The sequence below is a fragment of the Dermacentor albipictus genome, chromosome 7 (assembly GCF_038994185.2).
Source record: "Dermacentor albipictus isolate Rhodes 1998 colony chromosome 7, USDA_Dalb.pri_finalv2, whole genome shotgun sequence".
Lineage (NCBI taxonomy): Eukaryota > Metazoa > Arthropoda > Arachnida > Ixodida > Ixodidae > Dermacentor > Dermacentor albipictus.
The window spans coordinates 53,693,113-53,706,848 of NC_091827.1; positions in this window are offsets into that span (position 1 = coordinate 53,693,113).

A 13,736-nucleotide genomic window follows, 5' to 3' on the forward strand; every position below is an offset into this window, starting at 1 on the left:
TGTGCCATTCCGTGGTCAACGTTTTCCCAGACAAAGAGAGCTGCAAACAAGCCTGCGATGCAGGTAACAGACCTCTTTTAGTTGAATAAACCGGCAGATTGGGCGATCTCGTAGTTTTGTATATAGTTTAAAAAGCAGTGCTAATACTTACTTTGAACAATAAATTACGAGATGGGACAAACACGGCAGTCACTTTTAATTACTTCATTTGTCAGGATACCTTCAGTAAACTAACTACATTCTTTCAATACAAAGTACGGAGGTGTAACATGAGATATATAAATGTTACGGAATATCCTGGAATTTTTTCACATCCTTATTGCTGTTTGTAAGAGAGGGGACACGAATATCGACGATAGCAAGCTCTTTGCAGGGCTTCTACATTCCTAATCACAAATTTGAGAGTTCGAGTGCCGTGTATTTAATTTCTGTTTACGCGAAACATGTTGAGTCCACCATTCCAAACTGTTCCAGCTAACGTCAGCCATGGTTTAAGAGTACGCCTATGCACTGTAGGTGAAAGCGAAGCAAAACATATTATTGGCGACTGTATGGAACAGGACGCGCTTTCTTTTGTGTTCTGCTTAACTGTATAACTGGTAAAGAATACTAAACGAACTTCTAAAATATTTTAGTGCAGACCTCTGAATGAGAAAGATGTAGAGCTTACTATAAAGCACGTAATTCACAGCTTTTTCTTACCTTCCCTACTCGTTCCTTCCTCTTCTTAAAGAAAGCCCTGAAAAATGAAAAAAAAGTCAGATAACATGCAAGTTTCCGCGCCACGATTGCGCTGGTGTGAAAGGCGACGCGCATGAGCAAACAGTGCATTTTGCCACGTGTACTGCCTGGTCTGCTTATCGCTATAATGAAACGCCGCGCGACGAAGCCCATCACTCGCATGGATTGCGCAGCCAGCGCCTGCGTCATGACCCTGTCACTTTCTTAAGCTGCAGCATGCAAGCAGGATACATCGATTCATGAAGTTGCCTTCAATAATTATTACTATTTAGCTGGTCATGAAACTTCCGCGTAGTGCTACGGGAGAGTTTCGTATTGTCACGTAGCAGTGATGGTGAGCAAAGAAAAACTACTGGGAATGACGAAACGCGTTTTATTCGGTGAACTTGTTCCCTCAAAAAACACGCTATACTCAAAGAACTGCGACAGTGGCGAGCACAGTCAGCCATCGTCGGAAATCTGATCAGCTGGTGAACCGCGTCAGCTTTCATACATCAGTCGTCGAACGTTCCAGAGTATACGCTGGGACACGCGTGTCTTCCACAAAGATCCACATTATTCGGGTCGCACATGCATTCAATCAGATTACACAATGTTCGGTCTCAGACAGTGAATGGAACCATCGATAACGTTCCAGAAATTTCCTATAGACGCAGGTGCGTCCTGCGCTGTGCGATAGCATTTGTCAAGCGAAAAACGTGGTCGCCCGATAAAGATAAAGAAGTACACGTGTCAGTAGCCCCCCCCCCCGCCCCCCCCCCCCTAAAAAAACAGTATCGTCCCGATGCTACAAATATAAGAGCGAAAAACAAAAGGACACGTAATAGACAAACATGTATTATTCAGACACGTATTATTCAGTGCGTACGCTTGTTATTTCGCAAAGGTGAGCTGCCTGTGTCGGCGAATCCTAATTGTCGACACAGCGTGAAAATCGACACCCGGTTCCTGCAGAGTTTTCAGATGCTCAAGCGCCGACGATTTCGAAACTACCAGACCTTGCTTTGTTTTTAATTTCAGCTGCGTTAGCAACAGCGCCTTAACTCATGATTTCAATTGTACACTTGGATCACTCCATTCTTAGAAACCGACACGAGACCAAGTTCACACTGCCCATTTATATAATTGCGCGTAAAAGATCCTGCGTTTAGAACAAAGGTAACTTATTGATTACAAGTAATTAGTGACTTATTGAGCCTAAGCTAATCATTACTAAAGTATTGCTTAATCACTGCTAATTAGCAATACCTTACTGCTTACACTGATTAACATCTAATTATTACACGAATTATTGTAGTAAGAACTAACTAATCAATGTTACTAACTAATCTAACAACAACAATACATAAATTGAATGATAAGTAACCTAACAAACTACAGTAGCCAACTAAGCTAATAAAATGTATCAGTTCACTCAGAAAACTAATTAGGTATTCAAACTAACAAAGTTAACCAAATGATTACCTCAGTTATCTAATTGAAACCAAACATTATTGACTAGCACCCTACCTAACTGTACTAATTAAAGAAATATAATTCACTAATTCACTAATGATAACTATCGCACTTCACTTCCTAAACGATTATAAGTGATTTATTTAACGAACTAGACAAAGTGCAAATAGAGACCGCCGAATGAGACACTTTGTTCAAGGAAGACGGCTAGAGGGAAGGGGGCGACATCAATTATAGAACGGTGCCGCGTATAATTTAAGCACAGACGCATCACACATTAAATTATTTTGCCAAACAAACATCTGCGATAAACTACCTCATTGGGCCAATGCAAGCGCCTTCCCACCAGCGTCGTCGCGGCCACGTCTTCTGGCTCAAGCAGTGTCATGACCCCCCGTGTTCTCCTGCACTTAGGTCGACGGGATTTCTACTGTTTCGGTGGGGTGTGATTGTACTGAAGGCGCTGGGTAGTGGGCATGGTAATGAGAAGAAGACGACGAGGAATACTTGCTTCCCGTTTCGATATAGCACCGACCTATTTCAGTCTACCGCTACGAACTTAGAATTAGTGCTGCTAGGCGAACACTATAAAAATCTATATTATCAATAAAATTAAACTTAACTGTTCATGTAGATTGAGGGATATTCAGTGCCGTGCCTCGTGTCTCGTGTGTACTAGAGACAAATCGATCAAAAACTTCTAAAACCAATTGCACTTGATGTCGCTCCAGCGAACTTGCATTCCCATCCTTCGCATTCTGTTTGTAAGCAACTTTTACGAGAACTAATTTCTTTTTCGTTGATAATTAGCTTTCCCACTCCTTGGAAGGAGGCCTACAAGCTACTGTAACCTCTTACTCCAGTATGGTATATCTCAGGGTATTTATTGTGTACAGGGACCACTGCATAGAAGCAAGGACGACTTTTGCCGGTCGGGTGCGAATACACAATGTTCACAATATGAGTTTTGGCAAAAATGGACATCATATACGTGTCGAGTTCGTTGCTGCATGGGATTTAGACGATCATGTTTAGTCCTCCTTCTCTGACTTACAAAATAATGCCCTTACGATCCTCTTTAGTCCTATTCCTTCCAGTTACAAAATAATCTCCTCGTTGTACTCACGCAAGCTTTACGCTACAATATTGCTGACTTAATGTGAACTACGTCCCTCTTTGTCGAAAGCAGTGTCTGAACCATAAATACATGAGCGGTCATGGGTTCTGGAGATTGCACTGTGAATCTTGATGGGCAGGTAACATGGCAATAAAAATAAAACTTCACACTAAGTTCGTTGGTGGTGAGGTACTGGACTTTATGTGATTTTCTCTCTATTGATCTTTCATTTACGAATAGAAGCGTTCTTATGGACGATCTCCTTCGTACTATGAACACTCGGCCCAGACTGCATAGTTCGGGTAATAATAGTTTAAGCGCACTTTTGTGAGTCGGCATATTGAATGCAGAATACTTTCAAAAACAAAAAAGTTTAAGACTTATGGCTGATATTCTCACTACTCCACACGAATTCGCTCATATAAAAAATATGAACGAGAGCAGCTTTATCCCTGTTAGCATCTGAATGTTTTATAAGTTCATCGAGCATGCAACTTATGGGCTTTAAGAATTGCAGTGCTCTTGTTTATTAGGCGATGGCACCAAAGTTTAATATTTCTATGTCTTTGAAGAAGCATAGATAGCGATGAAATGTCGCAGACTGATTGGCACTGTAGCGCCTGCGGGAAGCTTTGCTGAGCAACCTCAGACACAAAGGGACAAATCCGACTTCACCAAAAAACATAAGCTAAGGTGTAGGGCCAGTCTGATAACGCGCGCTGCATTATCGAGCAATGTCGAAAACTTTTCGTCCCAGATAGATGTTAATTAGCTTTCGTGCTCTTCAAACGGCAACAAAAAGCGGTGACTTCCTGCGCCTTTACTGTACATACCGCGTTTCTTTTAGCCACAGGTAGCGCATAACCTTCTATTAAGCCGAGGCAAACAACAAGAATAAGTGAAGAACAATAATAAGTGATCAGTCATGCTCATTGAAGTTACAATTCAATTTTCTTAAGCATTGTTCCTTAATCTGTCCAAGAGTATTGTTACTCAATCTCCAATCTGATGGACAAAGTCGCAGGCCTGTATTCTTCTACATTCACTTCTCATGATTAATCCTTAGGTTTGCCTATTTACCTCCTGAGCAGCAACAGTGAAATATTTCTATCGAATGGCTTGCAAACGCTCATCCATGAAATTTCCGTCCTTGTGGAATCAACACACGCGAACCTTTGGTCCCCTGTCACAACTGCCTCTCTGGGAGTGCGGGTCGCTGTACCCGAAGTTCACCAAGGAAGAGTGGGACGCACTCCTGCGAACTACCGTCTTTGAAGACCAAATCCTGGGCGTCCCGCACGTCCGCGATAGGGGCGGTAGACTAGATCTGTCAGTCCCGTCGTGGGATTAGCCGGGTGCAATAAAAGTTTATTCACTCACTCACTCACTCACTCACTCACTCACTCACTCACTCACTCACTCACTCACTCACTCACTCACTCACTCACTCACTCACTCACTCACTCACTCACTCACTCACTCACTCACTCACTCACTCACTCACTCACTCACTCACTCTACAGCCGAGCAAAAAACGCAGGTCCATTTTGCTCGAAACGCTCAGCCCTGCTTGGCTCAATTATTCGCTCCAAGGGGAGGGAGCGGGGAGAAAGGGAGAGAAGTTCACATTGCACTTCACCACGCACGATGAAATCCGTATTATAAACCTACAATTACGTAGTATGCGTCGCTATCATATGAAGCCACAAAGGTTAACGAAAAGAAACCAGACGAGGAATCGAGAAATGTCCGATCCACATGTAATTCTGCCCCACTGCGACGGTGACGGAAACAGTGGCACAGCGCGATGAGGATAAAGGCAACGAGAGGATAGGTCAACTAGTGTGACAAAATGTGCCGATGGAGAGAAGGGTTCCAAGACTTCGAGAGCGACAAGTTTCTAAGTGGTTTTCTTACAGTACCCCCTCCTCACCATTCCCTTGTACCATTTCGTTCCAGACATCTCAGCCTCAGTTATATATTTCCAAGATTCCCCCGCCTTGATTAAGCTATGGATCTGGCACTGTTTTAGAAAAGTGATCTAAATTACCCTTGCTGGCTTAATCGTAAAGGAAGGCACGTTTAACAAGCTCACTATACACCATCATACCTTGCTGGTGAAGCAGTGCATTGACACGGACACAGTGAAGACAAACCGGAAAAGACGACACTCGCTGCTGTGTCGTCACGCAGCGAGTGTCGTCTTTTCCTGTTTGTCTTCACTGTGTCCGGGTCAGTGCGCTGCTTCACCAGCAAGGTATGATGATCACTCACTAACTAGCCCAACTTTCCACTTTACTGAACTTCACTATACACCATTACTTACTTCAGCGGGAAAAAGAGCAAAAGTGTCCTCTTAACCTTGCACTCGATGACCATTGCGTCTTTCTTTTTTTAGATGCCTACGCTTACGACGCGTAACCCGTGCGTCGGGCTGTCATGCGTCGGAGAAGGCGCTGTCCAGGCCCTGGAGAACGTCACAGAAGTCGTCACATCATGTAGTACTTTAAGGAAACATCGAACAGATGTCGTAAATTCACCTACCGGGGATGTTGTGGAACTGGTAATATGCATGATGACCAGTATACTTGCCTAAATACTTGCAAACGTAGTACGTAATAAAGTAGATTTGCACAGATTCGTCCAATCGCAATTCCGTTCTTTTTTGCTCACCTTAAATACAGTGAAAACGTGTTCAGCATAAATATTCCGTAACGGAGCCGCTCGTGAGCAACCCATAGTTATTGCCAGTTTTGCTTTGTTCTCACTAACACTGTCACACTAAAGCAATTCGGTTTCCTCCTGATTGGTAAAAAAAAAACTTCGACGATTACCATACCCCCTAATGCGAAATTTGAGTGCAACTGTGCACGTGTTCTCATTTCCCAATTTATTGGCTGGCGCAGACAACCTGACTCGGGCGGCTCGATGCAAATGACGCCTCGTTAACCTGGAGGTCGCGAGTGCCCGCGCGTGGCGAACGCGTGGTCGCGATTCACAGCAGCCATCTCAGACCAATCTACGACACGACGCGCGCTACTCTGGCGCCACCTCGTAGCCGCCATCACCGCAGCCTCCTTTCCGCTTAGTCGTTCGCTTGGTTATGTGCTGGTTTACTCGGTTATCCGCCACCTCGTACGCCGGTGCTCACCGCAGGAACGGGCGCATAAGTGCTGCGCTCTAAAGCAATCGCAAAAGATGACAATCGAAACGAGTGCAAACGAGACGAAGTAATACAAACCAAACATGCGCGAGTAAGCTGGCGCGAGCAGGTGATAGTACAAAACGAGCGGTCTGGCGCTAAAACCAGTCACTGGCTCGAAAAGCGATTCGATCACTAGTGCAATACTTGAAGTGTACCGGCATAAGATACCGTTTATACTGCCCCTGTGTATAGTGTCCCTCCCACACGCACTCAGTGCTCACTCTCTCCCTTTTTTTCCTCTATCTATTCGACTTTACCCCACCCCCAGTGTAGGGTAGCAAAGTAGATGCTATTCTGGTTGACCTCCCTGCCTTTCCTATCCTTGTTTGCTCCCTCTGTCTCTCTGGCTAAAACCAGATACCAGTAGGACATCGAACTATCGGGCGAGTTCGCATGACACCAGTTTCCCGCGCACACGTCACTAAAGGGGCAGCTCTCATTGGTCTCCACCATTCACTGTTTTCGTCTACCGCTCCGCGTTCGCTTTCTCATTTTTCTCTTTGATTTTGCGATCGGTTACGCAACTGCCACCCCCTACAGCCGCCGCAGGAACGCCTAATAGCTGCGCTCTAAAATTATCACGTATATCTATCTGCTCACCTTACAGTTAGGTTACAGTCACGTTACAGTTAATTCACCTTGCAGCAATGTTCGACGTGGTCTTAAGTTTGTATTTGCATGTGTATGCCCTAAACTGTGTTTGCCAGAGCAGGCTCCTTACAGAAAAAAATGATTCCACATGTAGAAATGGTGCTTATAATTTTCTGATATATAAATCTGTAACGAATAAGTTCAAAACTGGTGCGTGAATGGCAGCGCGAGCCACTTTGCGTGCATCTGCGGGCTTCTTTCACGCTCGGAAAAACACTTTTATGTAGCACGTATCGAGCAACAGAAAGCTTTATCGGCGGATTCGCATGTTGCTCTACAATTTTATCATTGACAGTTTTCATCAACATATAATATTTGAGAAGTTGATAGGTAATTAAGACTAATTATCTAATTAGGCGAAATGAAACATATCTGAGTATCTCCGAGCGGCTGAAACAATATTACCGTAAGTCTGCTCAGCATGTGGCATTTGCATATTTTTTATATTTGGCTAAAGTTACGAAAGACAACCTGTATATATACAAGACTTTTCACTTAACTTGGACCTAGCTTTAAATATATTCAAATGTAACGTAGCTCAATAGAACCAAGGTGATCTTGTTTACTGTCGTTGGGGATAAACATAGTTTTTGCACTTCGCATAATAAGATACTTAGTTCTAACATGAAGAATCAACTTCTAAAGTATGATAATTAAATGAAACGTGTAAATGAGAAAATTGTAGAGCAGCTTGAAAAATGGACATTCGTTGCACGAGAAATTGAAACACCTAATGAACCTTTTACTAGAATTCGCTATATAACTTCTATTTTAAAGCATGCAGCAATTTACAAATGGTTGTTCCAGATTTTGCAAGGCATATTACCATTGAAAAATTTTGAGGATGCCATTATTATTGATATAAGGTTGCTTGTGCCTAGTAGCACAATTCTAGTTCATCACTTCTAACATTTTTATTTTAAAGTGATCGCTGAAACACCCGGTATATACCTTGAAACGCGCGGCAAAGATTGCACTGTTGTTTTGCTTAACTACTTGCGTTTGCTTACTGCTCACTTCAAATACGTAAGTGTTCTTTGGCGAGTTCCGCAGCCCAGTCACGGGAAAAGTGTAATGCCTTGTTTATGCTGTTAAAGTTGTACGACGATCCCACCGCTGGCATCCAGTTGTCAGGATGGGGGATGGGGGGGGGGGGGGGTCAATACCATCGCTAGTAATCAGTTGTCAAGATTCGAGTCGGGCATGAATTAGATGGTAGCTGTCCCATGTCATCGTCCAACTTATCCACGCTGAGGACGTTGTTGAAGGGAAGGACTGCTTCCCATCGAGAACGAGGAATATGGGTTTATTTACAGTATCTACATCAGGACGTTGCAGTTCATCAGACTAGCATGACTGCAAGAGAAAGTACAATGAGCAGCCGCAAAACAGCGGTTTATAAACACTCGGTCCTCCCTCGATCCCAAGGTGAGGGAAACGTTCGACCAGGCACCGTAGATGAGGGCTTACACACACACCTCTTTGCGTGAGGTTCATGGTCCCCAACCGAGGTCAGACTGTCTTCGCAGAACTCGGGGCTGACGTCAAGAACGGTCCGTGGGAACGGGCCTCGAACTACCTTCCCTCGGGGACTCCCTTGTTCACAGCAGACCATGTCGGCGGTGGCGGGTTCCGTCACAAAGCCTGGTTCGTTGAACTCGTCTCGGCAATCCCGCGACGCAGAGTGGTGGACGTGGCCCATTGTCCAAGAAAACTTCATCCCGCTGTCGCAACTGGCTGGCAATACTTGTACCTAAGCGGGCCGTTCTTAACAGCGCCTCGATGGCCCGGAAAACCACGACTGTCCAGCGCTGACAGGCGCTGGGCAGGAAGAGAACGGCTGGTGGCCAGGGGGTGATGCCTTGGCCAGCAGCGACCACTTGTGTAATGATGTCATCGCCCTAAAACATTCAACAAGGAGAGGCAACTGCAAAACGAACCCCACAGCACGGTCCTGCGCCGAGATGGCGTACCTTGGATCTCACTTTAGACCCGCTAGGCTTCAAAGAAAACATAGGTGTAGAAACAAAAAATGCTGCATTTCGCTATGCCAATTTTTGAAGCAATTTCGTGCTGACAAATTCAGCAATCATTGAGGGAATCCTACTAAATGAGAGGGGATTTTCTCGGCTTAACAAAATTAACAATAATAACCCTAAAATTTAGGCAGGACCCTTAAACGCAGAATTCAAATTAGCCTGCTCAAACCATCCGCATTGCTATGCAACTTTCCCTTCTATCTAACGGAGAAGTTGTACTCTTGGAGAGTGAGACTAAATCGGAGCAAGCGGCCATTATTGTGTCACATTTGATTGAGCCACGTCAGAGGACAGTGTCTCGAAGATGAACTTCGCTCCGTACAAGTAACACGACAACTTCTGGGAGACCCAAACTAAACAAACGCATTCCTTCTCTGAAGTGCTGTAGGCTACCTCTCTTACATTTAGTTTACGGCTAGCATAGAGTATAGAATGCTCCTCGTTATCGTCGCCTACCTGGTATCGTCGCCGACCTCGTATGGGTGTGGTACACCCATACCTCTGTCACTTGCGCCGCATTGAACTATGAATTCCTTTGTGTAGTCTGGTGCGCCAAGCACAGGACGAGAACCCAAAAGCGTTTTTAAACTTTTGGTAAGCGTTCTCTTTGTCCTTATCCCAGTGAACGCTACTCGGTGCTCCCTTTTGGAGGGCGTCCGTTAATGGACTTGCCATTTGCGAGTAATTCGGAATGTACCGCTGATAGTACCCCGCAAGTCCAAAAAATGAACGAAGGTCTGTTTTGGGGCCCGGCTGCGAAAATTCTCCACTTGTAGCTATTTTCAGCTTGGCCGGCCATCTCGTGCCCTGGCCGACAACATGGCCCAGATAAGTAACCTGTGAACAACCAAATCTACACTTTTTCTACACTTTTCCGCTTTCATCGGTAAGCCGGCTTCTCTCAACCGTGAGAACACCTGTTTGAAGTGCGATGCGTGTTGCTCACAGCTGTCCGAAGAAATTGCTACATCATCAAGATATGGCAAAACGAACTCCTGCAAGTCTCTTGGGACAATATCCAATAATGTAGAGAAGATAAACGGCGCGTTCTTCAGCCCGAAGCTGAGTGCGAGAGAGCGAAAAGTGCCTACAGGTGAGATGAATGCGGCATAGCGGCTGGCACTTTCTGAAAGGGGAACATGCCAGTACTCCCGCACGAGATCTATAGTTGAAATGTATTAGCAGAGCTAACTCTTTCAATTCGTTCCGCAATGTTGGGTATCGCGTACATCTGATCCCTAGTGATGGCAAATAACTTCCTGTAGTCAACACACGGACGAGGGACCTTGTTAGGGATTTTACCAGTATTAGCGTTAACGTGTAGTAACTCTCAGCGGGCTCAATAACTCCCAACTCTAACATGCGCTGTATCTCTGCCTCCATAATCTCTCTCTGTCTTGGAGACACCCTGTAAGGCTTGGATCTTACGGGTTCAGTTGATGTCATCTCTATTTCCTGCGTTATTACTTCGGTTCTACCCGGCCGATCGCTGAATCTGTCGAGATATCCCCCTAACGCCCCTTCTAGCTCATCTAGCTGCTCGCGTCTAAGAGCGTGCGAGCTTACCGAATGTTTGACTACTTCTTCTGGGCCGATTTCAGAGTTGGAGGACGCCTTATACTCCTTAAACTTGGTACTAGTGCCATCCTGCTCTTTGATGGTATAGTTAACGACTCCGCTCCGCTCTACATACGGCTTCATCAAATTTGCCTGATATATCCTCACCTCCTTCCAGCGACCGGACATTTTCAGAGCATAGTTCGTATCTGAAAGTTTGTGCAATACATTAACAGGCCCGTCCAAGTGAAAGCCAGAGAGAGAGAGAGGGCTCTTTATTAGAAAAACATAGAATTTTGCCGGCGCGTATATAACCGCTGGCCAAGTTTGTTCTTTCTTGAAGGTTTGAGGGTCATTACCTGGTCTCCGAGGTTAAAAATACGAAGCCTCACATTCTTGTCGTTCTTTTCGACTAGGTCTTGGGTTGCGCTTAACCGTTCCAGCGGATTTACCACGTATTCAACCACGGTTGGACTCTCTCCTCCCACGTCTCTCTTAACATCCTCAGTGGAGAACGGAGTGTCCTCCCATACACTAGTTCTGCTGGCGAGAACCCTGTAGCCTCATGTGGAACCGTTCGCAAAGCAAATAAAGTTGCCGGCAAACAGTTTTCCCAGTCCTCCTTGTGCTCGTAACAGAGCGCCAGCAAAACTCGCTTAAGCACTGAATGCCACCTCTCTACAGTGTTTGACTGAGGATAATAGACGGAACTGTGTATCAACTTTACCCCGCACTTTTGCAAGAAAGTGTAAATCAATTCGCTGGTGAATACTGACCCTTGCTCCGCCTGAATTTCGGCTGGAAAACAAACTCGTGCAAATACTGTTTGTAAACACTCTGCCCTCCCTCGATCCCAAGGTGAGGGAAACGTTCGACCAGGCACCGTAGACGAGGGCTTACACACACACCTCTTTGCGCGAGGTTCATGGTCCCCAACCGAGGTCAGACTGTCTTCGCAGAACTCGGGGCTGACGCCAGGAACGGGGCGTGAGAAGGGGCATCGAACTACGTTCCCTCGGGGACTCCCTTGTTCACAGCAGACCAGATCGGTGATGGCGGGTTCCGTCACAAAGCCCGATTCGTCGAACTCGTCTCGGCAATCTCGCGACGCAGAGTGGCGGACGTGGCGCATTGTCCAAGAAAAGTTGACGCCGCTGTCCCAACCGGCTGGCGAAACTTGCACCTCAGCGGGCCGTTCTTAACAATGCACAAAAACGTGTTATTTTCAAAATTAAGTACTGATAGTATAAATATAAAGGATTGGAAGCTTTTAGGTGATAAGGAAACAATTTGAAGCAGAAGAAAATAAACAGTATACCTATAGATACATAGGGCTCCTTAGAACACGCATGCGGATGCCTATAGTAGTGGTGTGCCAACTGAAATGTGCGTGTGGGCCAACTAGAAGTTTATGGGTGCGCCAACTAGAAATTTGGGGTGGGCGAAATCAAATTTAGGGTTGGGATGCCATGAAATTTGCAAGTGGACCAATCTGAAATTTGTGGGTAGGCCAGCTTGAAATGTGGGGTGGGCCAACTTGATAAGGGGGCAGGTCAACTCAATGGGGGTGGGCCAATTTGAAATTTGGACATCGGCCAAACTAAATTTCGGGGTGGGCCAACTTCAATTAAGGGGTGGGACAAATTGATATTTCAGGTTGGCCCAACTTCAATTGGCGAGTGGGCTAACCTAAATTCGGGGTGGGCGATTTGAATTTGGGTCAAGGGCCAAATTGCCATAAATTGTGGGTCAACTCAAAATTGGAGGGTGGCACAAATTAAGATTGGGGCTGGTCCAACTGAAATATGAGTCTGGTCCAGCTTGAGCATAGCACATGGCGCATCAACTAAGGATGACGTCGCGCGGGTGTGCGTAGTATAAACGACTGCACAGGTGTCGCTAACACTACCACCGGCCGATCCACGCGTGATATTGCTACGAGCCTGACGGGCACCACTTTCGGCCTAATGAGCGCCTACTTGCATCTACTTCGTAAAAAAAAAGTTCCTTAACCCAACTTGCCAACCGAAGATACCGCCCGAGTCCAAGGACTTCGAGCCGCCACCTGAGGGACCACAACCAAAACTGCCACATCATCATCATCATCATCATCATCATCATCATCATCAGCCTGGTTACACCCACAGCAGGGCAAAGGCCTCTCCCATACTTCTCCAACAACCCCGGTCATGTACTAATTGTGGCCATGCCATCCCTGCAAACTTCTTAATCTCATCCGCCCACCTAACTTTCTGCCGCCCCCTGCTACGCTTCCCTTCCCTTGGGATCCAGTCCGTAACCCTTAATGACCATCGGTTATCCTCCCTCCTCATTACATGTCCTGCCCATGCCCATTTCTTTTTCTTGATTTCAACTAGGATGTCATTACCTCGCGTTTGTTCCCTCACCCAATCTGCTCTTTTCTTATCCCTTAACGTTACACCTATCATTCTTCTTTCCATAGCTCGTTGCGTCGTCCTCAATTTGAGTAGAATCCTTCTCGTAAGCCGCCAGGTTTCTGCCCCGTAGGTGAGTACTGGTAAGACGCAGCTAGTATACACTTTCCTCTTGAGGGATAATGGCAACCTGCTGTTCATGATCTGAGAATGCCTGCCAAACGCACCCCAGCCCATTCTTATTCTTCTGATTATTTCTGTCTCATGATCCGGATCTGCCGTCACTACCTGCCCTAAGTAGATGTATTCCCTTACAACTGCCAGTGCCTCGCTGCCCATTGTAAATTGCTGTTCCCTTCCGAGACTGTTAAACATTACTTTAGTTTTCTGCAGATTAATTTTTAAACCCACTCTTCTGCTTTGCCTCTCCAGGTCAGTGAGCATGCAATGCAATTGGTCCCCTGAGTTACTAAGCAAGGCAATATCATCAGCGAATCGCAAGTTACTCAGGTATTCTCCATCAACTTTTATCCCCAATTTTTCCCAATCCAGGTCTCTGAATACCTCCTGTAAAC